Source organism: Haemaphysalis longicornis, unplaced genomic scaffold (genome assembly GCF_048455015.1).
Source record: "Haemaphysalis longicornis isolate Haplotype H1 unplaced genomic scaffold, Haemaphysalis longicornis Haplotype H1 scaffold_1, whole genome shotgun sequence".
Taxonomy (NCBI): Eukaryota; Metazoa; Arthropoda; class Arachnida; order Ixodida; family Ixodidae; genus Haemaphysalis; species Haemaphysalis longicornis.
In genome coordinates this window covers 35,458,883-35,478,373 of record NW_027526203.1, presented here as the reverse complement: position 1 = coordinate 35,478,373, position 19,491 = coordinate 35,458,883, and the positions used below count along the sequence as shown (strand labels likewise).

Genomic DNA, 19,491 nt, shown 5'->3' with positions numbered 1-19,491 from the left:
CGCAACAATTGCGGGATTCAGTTGCCTCCTCCGAAAGGGTTCCTGAAGACGGGCAAAAACGCGCTGCTGTCCCCTACACGCAAGGCATCAGTGAAGCTCTTGCAAGGGTGTTTGGCACATATGGCATTAAAATTGCACACGTGCCAACAAACAGGCTTAAGCAGAAGCTGGTACGCGTGAAGGACCCTTTAGAAAAATCAAGATTCCCCGGAGTTGCCTACAAAATTCCATGCAAGGATTACGACGCACCCTACATAGGTGAAACTGGAAATATTTAAAATAAGAATTCAGTAGCACCAGAACGATGTCAAAAAAGGCAATGCAAGCTGAAATGCCTTGGCGGATCATCACCTGGCTACTGACCACGCCATCGATTGGGATTCCGCAAGCATAATCGCATCAGAGAAGTGCCTGTCAACACGACTACTTTTAGAATCAGTGCATATTCAACCAACTAAAAACACGATTAACCAGTCGCGGGGTAATCTCCCCGAGATATACATGCGCACTCTGCACCACCAAACCTATAAATAATCGCGACCTTTCACCCCCCTTTCATTGTGATCAAAGGCCAGTAGGGGCCCAAAATGTCTTTATTTGTTTATTTGTTTTTGACCAGGCGAGGGCCTGCTTGTATTTCATCAACACCGAACTAACCCGCCTGAATCACCACTTTATAGACATTGAGCAATTATTTGAATTGGTTTATTGTAGCAAGCTGTCTTGTTTATTTCCTTATTTTTTTGGCATTTCCTGTCTCATTTGAAATTGGGAGACCAGATAGCTTTTACTACGGGCCATGCACTGGCGACAACAAATATTTGATTTCACTTTAAACAATTTTCGGTTATGTTTTATTGCTCTCACCAGCCAATGACCTGAAATACAAGAGGCTCCTAAAACATGTGCTGGCATTTCTTTCCTGCACTGCAGTACAACTAATCATGACTTTTATCATATTTTGTTCACAAATTGTAATATTTAGAAAGTATTCAGCTGAATGAAAATGTTATTTCAGTAGCATGCGCAATCAACAGGGCCTCAATGACTCTCACCACGTGGTTCACTTGTTTCTGTCACAAATAACCTGATTGCAGCCACATTCCACCCAAGACGAAGGTAACATATCCTCTGGGATGATGAATATTTAAAATGCCTTACGAGTAAGTGCTCAGCACATGAAATTGTGGCATTAAAACAGAAGATCCGTCTGCGGCATCCTTCACTTGGGGCAGCGCTTGATCACAAACTTCGAGAAGCTGAAAAATGCTCCATGCGCCGCTCCAGCCAGCAGAAACAATGCAGGACGCAAGTTGGTAGGTGGACCGTTGGCATCCTGCGATTGTGAAGATTTTTTTAGTAGATGCACTTTTTTTTGTACCACTGTTCATTTTTCCGTTAACAAGCAGCTGAACTCCTGCAGGTTCTACGAATCATACAAGCATAATAAAACGCAGCAATGCAGAACAATTGGCAGGGTTACCTCAATTTTTCTTTTCTAGGAATGAAAAAAATGTAGGTAATCTATACACAACTACAATCAAACCTTTCAATTTTTACCTACTTCACTCCTAACAAGCACACATACACGTTAGACATGTGAGAAAGCTGCTAAATTTATGCCCACAAACTTAATCAGGCATCAGAAATCGGCAGGGAACGACGTGTCACCTTTAAATGGCACTTTTTTCGTTCAAAACACTAAAATGGGCGAGAAAGACCCATAACTATGATTTGGTACCCTTATCTGGTATGGTTTTCAGGCAATGCTTACATCTCACTTCAGTACCTTCAGGTGGTGGAGATCTTTGAAAACTCATTGCGGGCAAGTGGGTTGTGTTCAAGCTCTCGTATCTTGCCAGCATATGCTGGATTCCAGCATTCCCAAATCAACGTGACGACTCGAATGTGGTGGATGCAAGAGAAAGAATAAGCACACGCCAAGGGCGTAGCCGGGGGGGGGAGGGGGGGGGGGTCCCGGTGCCCCCCCCCTTCATAATGTTTTATGTCAAGGCTGGAGTTATCTTTGTGGGTGTTCTTTTCCCCGGGGCTTCTCCTCCAAGCCGCTGCAGCGCTGAGGATCTCACCCTTGGTATCTCCAACCGACAAACTCAGCCTCCGATCAAAACTATACATTTATTTACAGCCCAGTGGGCGGCTAAAAAACAGTGCTCAGGCGGAGCTCGAAGACGACGGGCCGAGCTCTCCTGTGCCCGGACCGCGTCTCTCTTGTCTCCTTGTCTTCATATTCCCTCCACCCTGACGCTGGGGGCCAGGGAAGAGGGAAAAGCGAGTCCTTCGTGGGAACCCCATGTGGTGGCCATTAGCGCATCCGGTGCGAGCAGGCGCGACCCTCCTCGGAATGCGGGGAGTTTCAAGGCGCCGCGTGACACGACACGTGCGTTCAATTTCTGTGCTGCTCGTCCCAGGGCCCGCGCCAGTTCATGCGTCGAAGCGCCCGACACCTCCACCGCCACTGTGAAACATAACTTCAGGAATGTTTCACACACCACACACACTTTGCGAGCGTGCTTCATCGTTCCTTCAATTGGCGACACAACAATGAGCACGGCCAGTGCCCCTTGACCCTGGCTGCAGGTCACCATGACAAATTAGGCACAATCCTCACATAGCTCATTCAGAGCGAGCGGCCTTTAGAATGCGGTACGCACCGGCCGTCGTCGTCCGAAAACGCCCTTGCCATGCGCCGCACACCCTCACACAACAGTATCATGGGCCCCTCTCCTCCTCGCTTCCTCGCTCGGGAAGGGACCACTGCTGGCTCGTCACCATGCGTTGAAGCCACTCTGCACTGAGGTGAAGCTGACTGATGCTTTCGCCTCTTTCTAGGCGAACCCTCGGGTTCGGCCGCTTCTGCGCTCGGAGCGCCGTGCTCCACTACGCACCGTTGGTCAGCGTAAGCAGGAGAGGACTGCTTAGCGGCTACGTCAACGCTGACATGAAATGCTGTAGGGGCTATCTCTTCAGCCACTCCTACAGACCTACCTGCAACTGCCCTGGGCTGCATTACATGAGCGGCCGTACCCTGATTTACACTTTCCTCGCTGAATTCGCTGGAGCTCCCTATGGCAATCACATTGTCGGTACTCGACATTTGGGTATCTCGAGAAACACAAGATACAGTGTGCGTGACCCCAACTGCATCCGATTCCTCGCGCGATTCCCGTGCTGCTGCATCCTGCAATGCAACTGGCCGCTCGCCCACGCTCCCGGAACGTTCTTCCTCTCTGAACGCGGTGACAACGGGCTCACGCTCGACTGAAACCAGCCCCTTCACAACGGCTGATTTAAGAACTTCATAGTTCTTCCCCTCCTTCCTGTGCGAACCCTCGTGTTCGGCCGCTACGGCACCCCTGTGCGCGCACAAAGCGCCGTTCTCTACCACACAACGTTGTGTGAAGCAAGGAGTAGCGAGGGGCTCATCGGCAACATGAACAATAACATGCGACGCTGCGGAGCCTTTCTCTCTTGCCATCAGCTTCATCACGGGCATGCGCACACTCTCATTCAACTTTGACTGCCTGTCATTTACCAACGCAGCCTCGCGCGTAACACCTTCCTTCACCTCCATCTTTATTTCAGTGAAATTCTCCAAGCGGGATGCTTCACTATCCTGCTCCCCGGTTGCAGAAAATCTCAACGCCCACGAAGGAACGTGCGCCACTATCCTATCTTCGCCTTTCCCACGTGACTCTGATCGTGGCGGATCCCGCGAAACAGGAGGACTACGCGCGCCCAGTGAATGGGTTCGACCCAGCGCATCTTTCGGCGTACCGGAGCACCCCAGTTCACTCTCTCCCCGAGTGCTGAACATTACTGTTTGAGCAATCGGTGAGGTAGGAACATTGTTAGCTCTCTTGAAACGTCCACTCTTCGAACGTTCCGCTGCTAACTCTGCCTCAGCGATTCTCAATTTCGCCAGCAATAGCGCCTTCTGCTCAGCGAACGACATTGCAATGCTTGCTGTCCCTGCAACGTTCATGCACGCTTCCTAATCCTCATCATTATCTCGCGGCATCACCTAGATAGCCGCTAGATGTCATGGTGAACCGCAGACCCAGCATCAAACGAGGCACTGACCTGTATAGCTCGGCGCCTGTAGAGATGCCGCACAGGTGCAGATGGGTTATCCATTTATGCACCGCTCCTTCCGCCGAGGTGTCCACCAAACAATCGCCCGCCGACTTCTCGCCTGCCGCTTCTCCTTCAGTGGGCTGCTGATGCCTCCACTGACCGCTCGCCAAGCTGCTTCTCCGCTGCTCAGCAGGCCGCAGAGATTGCTTCGGTCTCCGTTGAGACGTCCGTTGAGCGCCGCTCGAACCGCTTCTCCACCTGGGTGGCGAGCTCGCTGCTCCTGCAGATCTCGTTCAGCAGGCTGCCGCTCTCCGTTGAGAAGTCCGCTGAGTGCCGGTCGAGCCGCTTCTCCACCAGGCTGACGAGCTCGCTGCTCCCGCCGATCCTGTTCAGCAGGCCGCGACTTCTCCGCCTGCTCCATCTCGCCCGCCGGCTGGCTGAGTCGTCGCTGTTGAAGATCCTGTCGACTGCGCCAGTTATCTTCTTGGATGTTCTTTTCCCCGGGGCTTCTCCTCCAAGCCGCTGCAGCGCTGAGGATCTCACCCCGGGTATCTCCAACCGACAAACTCAGCCTCCGATCAAAACTGTACATTTATTTACAGCCCAGTGGGCGGCTAAAAAACAGTGCTCAGGCGGAGCTCGAAGACGACGGGCCGAGCTCTCCTGTGCCCGGACTGCGTCTCTCTCGTCTCCTTGTCTTCATATTCCCTCCACCCTGACGCTGGGGGCCAGGGAAGAGGGAAAAGCAAGTCCTTCGTGGGAACCCCATGTGGTGGCCACTAGCGCATCCGGTGCGAGCAGGCGCGACCTTCCTCGGGATGCGCGGAGTTTCAAGGCGCCGAGCGACACGTGCGTTCAATTTCTGTGCCGCTCGTCCCGGGGCCCGCGCCAGTTCGTGCGTCGAAGGAGTGTGGGCATGCCCGTGAAAAAGCTGATAGCCAGAGAAACAGCCTCAGCTGCGTCGCATGTTCTAATTCATGTGACCGATGAGCCCCTCTCTACTCCTTGTGTCACACAACGGCGTGTGGTAGAGAACGGCGCTTCGTGCGCGAACGATGGTTCAGTAGCGGCCGAACGCGAGGGTTCGCACATTAAGGAGCGGAAGAACTATGAGCTTCTTAAATCAGCCGTTCTGAAGGGGCAGAGACTGGCTTCAGTTGAGCGCGAGCCTGTCGTCGCACCGTGCGGAGACAGAGAACATCCTGGGAGCGTGGCCGAGCGGCCAGTAGCTTTGCAGGATGCGGCAGCACGGGAATCGCGTGAAGAATCGGATGCAGTTGGTGTCGCGCACACTGCATCGTGTGTTTCTGGAGGTCCCCAAATGTCGAGTCCCAAAAATATGATTGCCATGGGAAGCTCCAGCAAATTGAGAGAGGGAAGTGCAAATCAGGGTACGGCCGCTCATGTAAAGCAGCCCCAGGCAGTTGCAGGTAGAACTGCAGTGACTGAAGAGATAGCCTCTCCGGCATTGCATGACCGCGTTAACGTGGCCACGAAGCAGCCCTCTGCTGCTTACCCTGACCAAAGGTGTGTCGTAGAGAATGACACCTCGTGCGCGTACGGTGGGTCAGAAGCGGCCGAACCGAGGGTTCGCCTGGAAAGAGGCGCAAGCGTCAGTCAGCTTCACCTCAGTGCAGAGTGGCTCCAACGCATGCTGACGACCCAGCAGTGGTCCCTTCCCGAGCGAGGAAGAGAGGGGCCCCTGATACTGTTGTGTGAGGGTGTGCGGCGCATGGCAAGGGCGTTTTCGGACGACGACGGCCGGTGCGTACCGCATTCTAAAGGCCGCTCGCTCTGAATGAGCTATGTGAGGATTGTGCCTAATTTGTCATGGTGACCTGCAGCCAGGGTCAAGAGGCACTGGCCGTGCTGATTGTTGTGTCGTCAACTGAAGCAACGCCGCCTGTATAAACAGTGCCTAACGCGTGAGCGAAAAATGGCCAAACAGCCACTCTCCTGTTGCTCTCTCCTACCCTTCCCCGCTCCATAGCCTTCCAGCGTGCTTTCGTGTCCGCCAGCCAGCGCCGCTTCTCGGAAACTACGCAAAATAGTGGAAAGTTTGTTTAGCGTTCCCGAGGCGGCGCTCCTACGCCTTCTTGTTTTTCACCATGCCTGTCTGTCTTGGTCTGTCACTGATAAAACTTCCTTTGTCACGAAGCAAAATCCCTTGCGCTGCCGTAGGCTGATGCCGGCTTTGCGCGCTTATCTACTCGGATCACAGGCCCTGATATTTTCTGAGTGGGGCATCCCCCCTCTATCCCCTCCGCATTTAGGTATTGTTTTGACCCCCCTGTTCGCACTCGGCATCGGTACGCACTTCTAAAATTGAGGACTATACTGTAGAAGCGCCCGGACAGCGTGGCGGGATCGCAGCTGCTTATCCTTTTGTTTCCTATAATTTTCTGAAGTTTACAAGCACGTGATATTATTGGAAAGTAATCGTAGAAGTAAGCGCCTGAACAAAAAAACGTGCACGCAATTTTTTCTTCTCTAAATACTCCAGAAAGAAAAATATCAGTAAAATAATGGCTGCCCCATCCGAAAATATCGTTTTTCTGTTAGCTATATGTCTACCCGACAATCAGTATGTTCTTAGACTATTTCAGTCCGCCTCCGTCTTTATCTTTGGAAAAATGCAGCAAGTATGAAGCGAGCGACACGTTGAACGAGATCCCCAGTGCGCCACAGAACTAGCGCCCCGTCACGGCTAAGATTTAAGCGAAACGGCCCTTGAAGCCCAACAGGCAAGCTGACAGACACACGTCGTAGAAGTGGGTGCAGCATTCGCGACTCGCGAGCAGTGACGTAAGGCGAAATGTCCGCCGGCACGCGCCACATAGCGGATCAGTGCCTGAACTAAGCGTACCTACCCTTCCCATTGAAAAGCGCGCGACGCGTCAGGCAATGTTAATACAGGCGGCGTTGACTGAAGGAACGATGGTGCACGGGCCAAATGTGTGTGTGGTGTGTGTTTCGTGTGTGAAACATTCCTGAAGGTATGTTTCACAGTGGCGGTGGAGGTGTCGGGCGCTTCGACGCACGAACTGGTGCGGGCCCCGGGACGAGCGGCACAGAAATTGAACGCACGTGTCGCTTGGCGCCTTGAAACTCCGCGCATCCCGAGGAAGGTCACGCCTGCTCGCACCGGATGCGCTAATGGCCACCACATGGGGTTGGACCCCCACGAAGGACTCGCTTTTCCCTCTTCCCTAGCCCCCAGCGTCAGGGTGGAGGGAAGATGAAGACAAGGAGACATCGGGAGACGTGGTCCAGGCGCAGGAGAGCTCGGCCCGTCGTCTTCGAGCTCCGCCTGAGCACTGTTTTTTAGTCGCCCGCCGGGCTGTAAATAAATGTACAGTTTTCTATCGGAGGCTGAGTTTGTCGGTTGAGGATACCCGGGGTCAGATCCTCAGTGCTACTGCGGCTTGGAGGAGAAGCCCCGGGGAAAAGAACATCCAAGAAGATAACTGCTGGGCTGCGGTTTAAGCAGCCTGAAAAACCGCCTGAAGTCACCTGCAGGCGCGGAACCTGCAGTTTTAAGGACATTCTTGCTCATATAAAGCTGAAAACAAGGGCTATGTCAACGTCTGATCTCTGCGTCCGCTCCAGATGCTGTACCTGTCAACATATACAGCCCGGCTGCATTTCGCACCGGATACACCGACAAGCGCTGGGAACCTGCCACGAGCCAATCGAAACAGCCCCACTGTTTCAATGGCGGAACAGCACGGCCGGGGAATGGCAGAACAGCAGGAAAAGCCTCATATAGGCTTACATGTTGTCGGGAGCGTGTCATTCCTTGTCTTTACACTGGTACAAAGTATAATCACATGACAGAGCACGTCGCTGTATTTTGTTCAGTCAAAAATCAATCCTTGATATGTTTACTTTTCTACCGACATCGCATTTCATTGACTATTGCAGATCCATAATTTCTTCTGCATAAAAAGCATTGCTCTGCCCATCTTGTATTTCCTCCACATCAACAAAACTACACAATTCTCCCTAATGCGGAGCTTTGTTTTTTTGGCACTATTCCAGTTTACATGACCTCCCTCTTGGTTAGAATCAGCATTCTGTATTTGCTTAACCGGAGTTTTACTGAAGCCATGTCTGTTTCGATTTAACAGATAGAAATATAATGAAATTTAAGAAACGTGCAACAAGCTCAACATTCAACAGCAGTGCAATAAGGTGTTCCGCTTAGCGAAAGTTTACTACTCGCGCTACTAGCACAAAAAATAACAAAAGGCGATTACTTAAGGACGAAGACGCACATTTGCTAGTTTCACCGCCATAATATACGAATGCGCCGCATGTACAGTCCACTGCGATTCGGAGGTTGTCGCGGGAAAGCTACTCTTTCAAACGAAGCAGGAAGAACAACAGCTTTAGCAAATATTCCATGCAAGTTTCGTTATCATTGGTGTAGAAAAAGGGCAACCAAGTCCAAGTCTGTGCTTGATAACAACGAATGTACAGGGCCGTCCACGCTAGGTGCGAACACGGCGCAGCGTGGCCTCGCTCAGCGGAGCGCCAGCGCACAATCCACGGCCGCGCATCGAAGCTAAGCGGCGCAGGCGCACAGGGGCTTGGAGGCGGGGCTTCGTGTAGTCTGCTAGAGCGGGAGAGCGCCGTGCCTGCTTTGCTGTGAAGCACGCCTAACTGTAGGCTTGCCTGTAGCGTCTAAGCGCGCTGCGACGGCGTTGCGGGAAAGCGCACTTTCCTTACTACGGTGCGTTGTGTAGTTTCTGCGTACGAGAACCCACAGCTTCCGCTTTTCAGTTCCGCGGTGCAGGTTAAATGCAAGTATTGTTGCAAACATTTCAGGACTGGCGGCTTGGTTTGGTTCAATGAGAGACGCTGTATAGAACGGCATCATATAATTTCGGCCACTAGGATTTATTTAATGCTCACTGGCATTACGCAGAACATAATTGTCTGTGCATTTCGCCTCCGTGGAATTTCGGTCACAGCGGCTGGGTTTCGATCTGCCGAATTTCTTCCAGATGTGTATTGGCTTTTTTCAAACATATGAATATCGCGCATCGTTGAGATGGTTCAAGGAGTTGCGAGGAAGTACGGGTCTTACCATAAAGGAGGATGCGCACAGGTGGCAACAAAGGGAGGGGCCGCTTTCTCCAAATAACTAGCCATGTAGGGAGCGCAACCAATGACGTATGCATTATAATTTAGCACACTAGAGTGGGACCGGTCCAGGATTCGACCGTAGAGTAGACGATTGTGCTGGGGCCGTGACTTCCTGGCTGGGCGACTGCTTGAACCATCTCGACGATGCGCGATATTCATATGTTTGAAAAAAGCCAATACACATCTGGAAGAAATTCGGCAGATCGAAACCCAGCCGCTGTGACCGAAATTCCACGGAGGCGAAATGCACAGACAATTATGTTCTGCGTAATGCCAGTGAGCATTAAATAAATCCTAGTAGCCGAAATTATACGATGCCGTTCTATACAGCATCTCTCATTGAACCAAACCAAGCCAGTCCTGAAATGTTTGCAACAATACTTGCATTTAACCTGCACCGCGGAACTGAAATGCGGAAGCTGTGGGTTCTCGTAGGCAGAAACTACACAACGCACCGCAGTAAGGAAAGTGCGCTTCCCCGCAATGCTGTCGCAGCGCGCTTAGACGCTACAGGCAAGCCTACAGTTAGGCGTGCTTCACAACAAAGCAGGCACGGCGCTCTCCCGCGGTAGCAGACGACACGAAGCCCCGCCTCCAAGCCCCTGTGCGCCTGCGCCGCTTAGCTTCGATGCGCGGCCGCAGATTGTGCGCTGGCGCTCCGCGGAGCAAGGTCACGCTGCGCCGTGTTCGCACCTAGCGTGGACGGCCCTGTACAGCTTGAAACCCAAAGGGTGGCAAGTCAGTCGTGCAGGCCATTGTTGTATCACGGAACAGCCAACAAGGGAGCGAAGAGTGTGAAATCTCGATTTTCATGGTTCCGAAACGAAATCGTGGGCTGGTGGCACGCTTGGCCGCTCGATAACCTTCAAATCGTGCTCGACTGTACTTCATAGCTGACAAGAAAACTTAATAGTCCCTTTTCTGAAACACGAGAATCTTGATAGTAAACATTCAGTGTTGGCCTCCACTTCCGCCTGACGAACTTCGGGGTCCGCGCGCCACTCACGAGCGCACTCATGATCACACTCACGAGCGCGGGTCCGCCTAACCACCTGCTCTGCGGACGAATGAATCGCCCGTGGTCTGCCCATAGACCAGCGAACAGCAATTTAGCTGATCATCACTATCATCACCATCTAAGCTCCTTAAAGGAGCCATGAAGAGAAAATACAACTTCATTTAATTTGAAAGAACTAGGATTCAGTATTTCACTCAGCTCCATTAGAGCCGCAAAATATGTTTTTTAACGAAAAAAAAGCAAGAAGTATTTAAAAACTTTCAAATTTTGCGCCACAGTGACGTGTTATGAGCAAGAATGACGTCATACGGGCCCACAATAAAACATAATTTTCAGTGCCTTAACTGCACCTTAACGTTCAAGTGATGCGGTCAAATGAAACTAGAGGCCGGATTACAGACGTCCAGTAATGTGCCGTCGCGACAGGTACGTTAGGCGGCCGCCAATCGCACAAACAAGGTTCCGTGACGTCATAGATAAGTTGCGGGAAATTGGCTAGGGGTCGCGACTGCTTCAAACGTTTTCCTTAATATCTCCGTTATTTTTTCGAAGATTGCGATGATATTGGGATCATTGTTATCAGGACTAAGCAGTCTTTCTAATAAACCCAACTTGTATTTTGTCTTCATGGCTCCTTTAAGGTGGGCTTTACAGGTAGTGTTGAGCATACACAAATCGCATGTTAAAGTCAGTTATTTCAAGCTTCGTTTGCAAAACAACGCGCAAGATGCCTTGCCTACATATTTCCCCGTCCCATTTTTTGGTCGACCACACCCCCCCCCCCTCCCCCCCGAAAAAAATTCCTGGCTACGCGCCTGGCACACGCCCAATCAGGAGTACGTTCAGCATGCACGTCGGTTGTTTAAAAAAAAAGGGTGTAATGTATTGCTCAGAAGACTCAATGCTTGCACGCATCTTGGAGCAGCAACGGCCTTGGCAGATGTGTTTGAGTGGTTTTCTTCTCTCATAACATCCACAGTGCTTTCAGGAAAAGCCCCAGGACTAGCAATTAGCATGTTCCACTTAAGAATAATGCTGCCTATACTTTACACTTTCAAATTTTTTCTTTGTGGAAGGATGTTTCTTTATTGGCGGTACAGCACTAGCGTGCGTAAATCGCAGCCTTCAGAACTCCAATCAGGCCTCTTTAAATGGTACAGGCAGTTACATAACTATTTAAAAAAGTGGACTGCAAGGACTGTCAATTCACATGATAAACATCCAAAAAATAGCTGAAAACAGAACTGGTAAGGCTTTATCGGAGACTAAACTACAAAGGTAACAACATTTTGGTGTCACCACCTAAGAAATATGGCTTCACCGTAAACATGACTAACACCAGGAAGTTCGTATACATGGTGATTAACTGTTACGCCCGCATTATGATTTTGGGTGAAACTGAGTTTTCCGAAATTAACAAGAAAGGTTGCCATTTAGCGGCTACATGTTAGGTTATGCATGAAACACCAATAATTGTTACGGGGGCGAGAACTTGTACATTCAAGTGATCGAACATTATTCAAGTATGGTAGCCCACTGTGCTACCAAAACTGTGTTTGAAAACTTACGTTCTGGCGGCCAAACACTGTTGACAATGCTTGTGGATCTTGTCCGGTTGAATGGAGGGACGTGATGTGCTCAGACCGTCCAGAGGTCTAAAACAGGATGACACATGATTACCACACAGGCAAGAATGGAAATTATTGGGTGCACGAATGTTACAACTCGGGCAACACAATATTCAGCCAAAATCAATGCCCGCGTACAGCGGCACTGTACACTTGGTGAGGTGGCTCGCCGCAAACGCAACGAAGCTTGCGAGGCGCGCACATTCGCTCGCAAACGATTCTCCCTCGCCATTCCCAACACGGCACAAATGACAGCGGTGATTAACGAAGCCGTAAACGCTGCGCAGCACAGTTTAGAGGAGTAGCCGCCCGTGTTCTGATAAACTACGCGTAAGACGTGGCTTGCAGTGGTGAACTCTGAAGCTGTTCAATGTAGTGCTGCGGAATGGGAAACGTTACTGAGTTACTGAGCGCCACTGCGTTACTGAGCGCCAGTGCGTTCAGCGCTCAATGCAAGCACCACAATGTTCTTTCGCACATCGCCTTTCTAAAGACGAGCCCTCAAGGTTCAACCTAGCTAGTTCAGTTAAACAATTCACACACGCGGGCTCCTGTTAACGAATCCTTAAAGCGGCGCTGACAGCTACAAACGGCATCCAGTGAAAAGAAAGGCGGCAAATGTGTCGAGACAGCTTACCTGCAGGAAACGAAGCAGAAGAGCGAGCGACGTTCAGGGGCAAGCGCCGAACGAATTTAGCCGTCTTCAGGTGGCAAAGCTGTTCTCAAATACTTCATCGCGAAGTCGAACACGACAGACATAACCGAAGACGACGAGGTGTCCAATTAATCATAATAACTGCGCTTGTGTAACTGCACACCACAGTAAACAATAAAGACGGATCACGGCATGGAGGGTCACGGGGTATCTGTTCCGGAATCCGGCCACGCCGCCGCGCGCCGTACTCAGGGTTTCGGTCGTTGGCAGGGAGTTGCGTAAAGAAATTAAAACGACAACAATAAATAATTGCCTCTTTTACTGACTACAACACTAAATTATTATTTTTTGTGTGCAATATAATAAAGAAGCTTAGATTTTTAAAGTTTACAAACACAAAACGCGGACTGAGTTTTTTGGCGCTCCATTTGAACGTTAAAAAAAGCAGCAGATAGTAAGATAACACTGCGCAATGAAATTTGGCAGTGTTCTAGTGTAAGTAATCGTATTATTATTTGGCGTCTGTTTATTTAGCGCCCGACTTCATGCCCCCTCCATTCCCAACTTTTGTTTTCTTTTGATATCTGCCTTGTTCTCCAACGTTGTTTGTGTGGGAGAAACTAGGTGGTCTGTTTATTGCATTTGTACACAATATTTACGGTCGCTAACAATAAGAATGGAATAAAATTGTGATTGTTAGTACTTTATAACTCCACTGAGTGACGAGAATGACTGTTGTCAGAGGGGGCTATGATTGTGCTGGTGGGGCAGGAGAGGAACAGGGAACGACGGAATGATGATACAGATGTCACAGTTCAAGGTTGTGCTGTGCTCGGTGCAAGGTTGTAGAAAACAAAAAGTGGGAGGGGGAGTGTTATTCTGTCGATGTTGAATAAGCAAGGGCTGATATTTTTTCCTGTTTCAACGTCGGTGCTGCCGCTGCTTTTTATTGAATTTGGCAGCTTTTTTTTTTTTTGCTTTTGAACATTTTTGACGAGGTTGGGTGGATGGCACAATGGGATGTCTTTTTGAAATTATATTGCATGCATGACCTCAATCAATGATCAGCTGAACACCTTTTCCCCACCCTTTCAACACCCTTCGAAAAAAAAGGGTGTTGAGGTTGGTCAACAACCTTTTTTTCACGCAAAAAGGGTGGAAAGCTACAAAAAAGGGTGTTGAGATTCAAGAAAAAGGGCGTAAGGGCCTCCCAACACCCTTTTTTCAATTATCTTATACCCTTTTTGGCCAAAAGGGCGTAAAAAAGTTTAGTGTGATATTGGCGACCGGCCTCGCTACCAGCAGACTACGGTCGCTACAACTCGCAACAACTGGATGGCAAGCGGTTGGATGTGAGCCTGGAGGACAGAGAATGAACAACACGCCGAGATCATGGAGGCTGACAGCTGTGGAAGCTCACACCAACAGCAGTTACAAAAATAAAAGGAAGCTCACACCAACGCGTGGCATCTCACTTCTAGTACGTCAATGTGCTGAAGCCTGTGGCCTCCAGTGTTCACGTAAAACGTCATAGCTCCTTGTTGTCCACCCTCACCCCAAACGACACATCAAAAAACACATTCAACTACTCCTTGATGGCCAGGCCATCACTCCAAGGCCCAGCATCAAGATCCTGGGCCTACATCTCCAGGAAAACACCAAGAGTGACCTGTCGTTGCAGCGCCTCAAACACATGAGCAATCAAAGCATACACATGATCAGGCGAGTTGCCACCAAGAAGCGAAGCCTCAAGGAATCCGATACCTTTCGATTATATCAAGCTTTGGCTTCTCGAGAATCACTTGCGTCGACCCACCGTCTTCTTCTCGGCAAGGAGTACATAAAGATGATTTATATAATGATTATAAAGGCGGTTGAGCAGGCCATTGGCCTTCCCCTGAGTGCATCCGCAGAGAGGCTGCTTAGCACGGGGCTCCACAACACGGTGGAAGAGCTGATAGAGGGCCAGCTTTCTAACCAGAATCTCCGAATGAGCAGAACTGCGGTGGGTTGCCGCATCCTTCACCAGATTGGCTGGGCAGCACAGAATGTCACTGCGCTTGATCTACTCCCGCAATCTTGGCGACAAGAACTAAAGATGCTCCCTTTGCTTAGAAATATGAACCCTTCACACGACGAGGGTCACCGACAAGCATGAGCTCAAGCGCTCAATACCACCTTCTTTGGAGATCATGCACTTATGTACAGTGACGCCTCCCAACATCAAGGGCAGTAGTACGCCATCATCGTGGCTACCTCCAGAACCAACCTCCTTGCGTGTGCCTCACTCAAGAGCCAAAGCATGATGGCAGCAGAAGAGGCAGCCATCACCTTCACTCTCACTCAACCAGAGGTTCGGAAGGTAGTAACCGATTCCTAGCAAGCCTGCCGGAATTACCATTCGGTTTGGGTGTCCCAACGTGCACTGCGTGTGCTAAAAAGCCACTTCCCAAACGGTTCCATTCCGCTCATCTGGACCCCCGCTCACGCTCCCATGGAGGGCAACGAATACGCCCACCAAAAAGTCTGCGCTCTTACCCCCCGTGCTATGGAGCTGCACGAGGACAGTCACTCGCTTGTCTCGTTCGGGGGCATAACCCAGCATTATCGCCTTCAGAGACAGACCCTACCTTTGCCTTACCCTGACCTTTCCAGATAAAAAAATTCCCGCGCCTTCCCGCGAGGGGAACACGAGTACACGAAGAGCATTGGGGCCTCAGTACTGGTTGAAGGCAGTGTTGCTTCCATCGCTTCTTCAGTGATGCTGGAGTAGCAGACACGAGTAAACATGGGAGCGAGCGTCAACCAAGGAAGGAAGGAGCAACGCAGTGACTGAAGCACGAGCGACCGCTAGCCGCTTTATATTTGCAGCGCACGCAGCAGAGGGAGAGCGTGCATACGCAAGCAGCGCGCGCCCTTCCACGCCCCACCGCGCTGCTATCACGCACCTGTTACGCCGAGACCGCGACGGAGCGAACGGGCTGACTACGACGCATGCGCGCGCCAGCTGCTGTTGAGAGAGAGGAGGGAAAGAGGAGAGGCGCACCTGCTGCGGGCGCGGAGCTGTGCACGCCATCCGATGCAGGAAGAGGCTAGGCTAAGAAATGCTCTGCATGTAAAACGAACTACCCTACGGCACATACAATCCGGCTCCTTGCCACACCCGACGCGTCTTCACATAATGCCTTCGAATCGCTACGACGCTGAACGTAAATATTGCTCAGAAGTGGGAACACTCCGCCGCATAATCGGGGTGTGCGACTTTGCCAATGAGCACCCTCCTCTCTTTCCGTTAACTACCCAACAAGAGAAATGGGAGATGCTGCTGTCCACCCCCTGTCTGCCTACTCAGCTTCAGTTGGTGGACAGAGCCCAGGCGGCGCGCACTGCATATGGCCTCCAGTGAAGAAAGACCCACTCCCCTGGGCCGCACTCTGGGCCGTTCAGAAATCTGAATAGAAGTACTTCCTCCTCCTCCTTCTTCTCGTCCTCCTCCACCGTCTCGGCCACCGATCTCGTCGCCTCCGTCCGCGGCGGCAGAGATGGAGAACTGAGATCTTCTAACACCGGGCGTGAGCTTCCTTTATTTTATAAAAAAAACGTTTCCACTGATGTGCCAACCAATACAATTCAACCAGACACCGCTCATGCATCATCATTGATTTAGCCTTACCAGGAATATCTCTTTGAAGTAATAACGGGTGTGGTTAAGTGCATTTCACTTATCTCTGGTTTCACTATTTTTAGAGCGATGCGACTGATTTAAAGGGACCCTGCAACACTTGCCATCGACTACTAATAATGTATTTTGGGATAACGTCTATTGTCGCAGAAATCTCCTCCCGCAAGAATTATGAAAATCGTTCACAATTAACGAAACTACGCGCGATGAGAAATCGCGCATAATCGTTCCCTCTCAACTCGACCGCGGACAACGCGACGAAAGCTGCGCGCTCTCTCCCGGAGAGGGGGGCGGCTCGCGGCATTCTCTTCGGCGGCCTTCGATATATCATATGCCGGGTAGTTTTCTCCTTTTCTCCGCAACGCGGAGGGGCCTATTTCCGGTCTGGTGCCACAAAAAAGCAGGCATGGGTGCCTGCTCGCAAGTGCGCGCTCGGGCTGGTAGGGCGTTTTTGAAGCAATAAACGTTTGTAGTCGAGTGGCCCCGTTGAAAGGGAAGTATTGAGCTCATCACTCAAACTCCGCGCGCAATCAAAACACAAAAGAAACGGCAAAACTGTGCCTACAGGTTCAGGCATACAAGAGGTTCGTACACAGCGATGACGACGAGGGAAATGGGAGAATCTAGCCGCGAAGTTGACCAGTGACAGCCGATCGGGCAGCCATGGCCTATGTGACGTCCCTTAGGCCATGCCAGGGGTTGCATAATGAGGACAACTGAAGAGAGAGCGGTTGGTTTTTCCGCGTCTTTCCCATCGATTTGCGCGCTCACCGCTTCACGTGCACGTGTAATATTTGGCTCAGGTATTCCTGGCAGTGTAATCTAAACGTCGCACAGGTTTACTTGCACTGCTCAAGGAGTGTTGCAGGGTCCCTTTAAGGGACGTCGCAAGGGCAATCGTTGTGGGTGCCGTTTACAGCTTTGCTTTCCAACCACATTCACAGGCTGGATTGGCGCACTTTTTTCACCTGCAGCGATTTTGGGCCGAATAAAACACGAGGCTTGTAGTTTCGATGACCGCGTCGGCTGCGCAACCTCATCGGTCGATAGTAGGCACGAGGCGCCTTCTCATAATTGTTTCAGACGCGTGCGCAAACCGTTTGTCCGCACACGTTAAAAGTGAATGAGCTCCATTTGAATTGTCAATACTGGCAACCGAGCACAACTCCCCTGTCCGTGATGAGGGAATTATACCACGCTGCCCCGCTCCCAGCGTTTGCCTCACCTGGGAACAGCGCTCTCTTATTCATCGCAACTGGAAAACCGCGTTGCCAAATAGCTACACGTGGAGTCAAGAAAAAAATTCCTCGGGGGTATAAGTTTGCTTGCGTGTTTTCAAAGCGAAAAACTAGCGATTATCAAAGACTTTTTTACTATTTAACCATGTTTGCATCTCTATTTTCTTTCTTCGTTTTTTTTTCTTCGTTCGTCTTCTGATGCGACTCACTCCGACAGGCCGTCCTTCACGCCGCAACCTCCCCACAGTCAGCGCTCCGCGCACCCGTTCTGCGTGCGTGCCGCCATGTGCACCCGTCACGGCGCACGCATCAGCTAGGCCATTTCTTGTACCATTCCGGCAGGGTGCAGCCGAGTTAACACTGTGGCTAGAGCACATGGACCCAACTTCTTTTGCCTTTGCAGCGGCGGCCATTGACGCCGACGACGACTACGAATACGGTCACCTTTTCACTTTTCATTGGACACCTAAAGATTTTGCGTTAAAAGCTGCCCAGGCCTTATTCTTACCCTGACAACGCCGCCAGCGCGGACTGCCCGAGTCTGCCTGTTTGCCGTCTGATTGAGGGATTAGCGCTGCGAAGCAACTACAGCCGTCCAAAGAAACGCCAACGTATAGCGTCGTCGCGTGCGCTTGAGACTGGACCTTGACTGTGACATCGTTGCCCCAAAATTTCGATATCTAATAGACACTGGCTTAACTTCCCACCTTGTTGAACTGCGAGGAAGGCTGAATTTTGAGTTTTATTAAGCTATAACGTCGCGGAAAACCAACAATGATATATTTATGCGTCAATGATACGGCTCCATAGATCACCGAAAAACGGACTGGCGCCAGGAGAATGAAGGGAACTGCCACAAAGCAGCCTCAAAACTGGCGGCAACAAGAATACAAATAATAACCGACGAACGGAAAAACTTTCGTTGGGAGCACATCATATTTTCCGGGGGAAAACCTGGTCAGCCCAACTTGCCGCGAGTGAGTCAGTGAGAATATAAAATGCGACGGCGGCGTTTTGCTTGTACATATTGAGCAGGATGGAAGCCGCTGGTGTGGCGATTTCAAATTTTTATTATGCCATCGAATTCTCCCTTCTCGTAAGTACACACTTGCGAATGCATTGGCGCGCGAAAAATATAAAGGAGGTGTGTACAATTCATGGTGAATAATCTATTCTGAACGTAATGTGCTACCCGCGGTTACAGGACCACGTATCAGTAGTGCGACCGCGATAGGAAGAACAAAATTCAGTGCCCCTCCACAAGGTGCAGAAGGATGACCAATGAAGCTGGGCTCAGACCACGGACGCTGACGTTGCTCCGCCCGCACGGCCAACGCCCCTGCCCGCCGTTGTCGCTTGAGCTGTGCTTCATCTCCCTGCAAGTGCGCTCTGCTGCGCGAAATGCTCCTTTTCGCTTCTTCCAATGCCCCGTTACCACTTGCCAGTGTCGGTAGATGCGAGAGTGTAGCTACGTCATCTGTAAACACATCCAGTCTTTCTCAACTTCAATTCCTCTTCAACCTGTCTTTTTTCTTCGCGAATGCGGAGTTTTCTGCGTAAACGGGGCCGCCAGACCTTCCTTTCACGTAGCCATATAAAGCTTCGCTTTAAAAACGAAGTAATACTACACATTTGTCTGAACCGAAACCTGAAATGGTAAGCCGCCGCGATCACTTAATTAGTCGGTTTGCATGCTGAAAACAATATGTGTGTCATGACAAATCTTGGCAAACAGGCAAGAGCCGCAATGTGCCGCCACGTACGAAGTTATGGCGCCCTTTCAAGTCAATTCATGCTGCCTGAGGAGCACTTTGACGCATCTGCCGGTCTGGTATACATTACCGCATACATATACACACCTGACACCGCAAGCGACATTTTTTTCACGATAGAATGCCCGTTGGCAGAAAAATAACTTCATTGTAAGTATAGATGGGCACCCGTCTCTCGAAGGCAGTCAAGAAGGCATCCGCATGCTTTACAGAGCACGAGCCTGCCGCTGTAAAGGCCACCAGACAACTTCC

General features: G+C 50.7%; 1 long non-coding RNA gene across 2 annotated transcripts; it reads right to left on the bottom strand.

Moving 5' to 3' along the window:
* Positions 1-452: 452 nt before the first annotated feature.
* LOC144175825 (uncharacterized) lies at positions 453-12,736 on the bottom strand. Of its 2 annotated transcripts, none has more exons than XR_013323700.1 (3): positions 12,530-12,736; positions 11,833-11,919; positions 453-1,336 (listed from the first exon to the last, which is right to left on the bottom strand). It is a non-coding gene; the product is annotated as an uncharacterized LOC144175825 (long non-coding RNA). The 2 variants fall into 2 exon arrangements; XR_013323701.1 differs by lacking the exon at positions 453-1,336 and adding an exon at positions 7,515-7,623.
* Positions 12,737-19,491: the final 6,755 nt, after the last annotated feature.